Source organism: Morone saxatilis, unplaced genomic scaffold (assembly GCF_004916995.1).
Source record: "Morone saxatilis isolate NCDOM2014 unplaced genomic scaffold, NCSU_SB_2.0 Contig11, whole genome shotgun sequence".
NCBI classification, from domain to species: domain Eukaryota; kingdom Metazoa; phylum Chordata; class Actinopteri; family Moronidae; genus Morone; species Morone saxatilis.
Window position 1 is genome coordinate 24,699,277 of NW_023339663.1, and position 706 is coordinate 24,699,982.

Consider the following 706-nt stretch of genomic DNA (forward strand, 5'->3'; position numbering starts at 1 on the left):
ACAAGCCTCCAGAAAGTTTTACACAAGGACATTTGGGCCCAGCTCCAAACACTGCCGGCCCGTCCATTAGGAGGATTATTATGCGTCCGAAAGCCGCTGCTTCTTCACCCTGAGCTCCATCTGCTTGAGGTAAGAGGAGTCATTTACAATGTAGCCCGTCGGTAACTGTGTGGTAACTCTGGCGCTGCTTCGTATCTCTCGGTGCGGTTCACACTGGGAGAGGTGGTTTAATGGCTGAGGGACGCTGGCTTTTAACTTGTTGCTTGGTAGCCATGACATCCCTCATTATTCAGAGGCTGTCGGGCCAAATGTGGGAACTTCTCACGTTTCTGTGAACTCAGCGATAGCGAGGACGAACTCAGTTGCCCCATAGAAATGTAAACTGATACTATATAAAAGCAGATGAAGTATAGTGTGGGCAATATTCAAACTAGAGGAGAAAAAACAAAACAAAGTATGCTAACATTACTAGAAACTTTCTACATAGCACTAAAGACATCATATAGTAGATTTTAAAAAGCCCTTAACATGAATAAATGCGCTTTGAAGAAGGACCTTAATACTATCCCTGTAACATAGTACATGTTTGGACAAATCATGTTGAATGATGTTGAATCTCTCTGCATGCTGATAAAGTTTAAGCTGTCTCAAGCATTTAAGAAGTCACTCTAGGAGAAATTTGATGTATTAAAGCTGCAGTAGGTCA

General features: G+C 42.6%; 1 protein-coding gene across 9 annotated transcripts in view; it reads left to right on the plus strand.

The window, feature by feature from the left end:
• LOC118321253 (A-kinase anchor protein 13) overlaps positions 1-706 on the plus strand; it is a gene marked incomplete at its 5' end in the record, with an annotated part of 98,360 nt that continues 97,654 nt past the window's right edge. For all 9 annotated transcript variants that reach the window (XM_035652491.1, XM_035652492.1, XM_035652493.1 and 6 more), the window contains 1 exon segment: positions 1-129.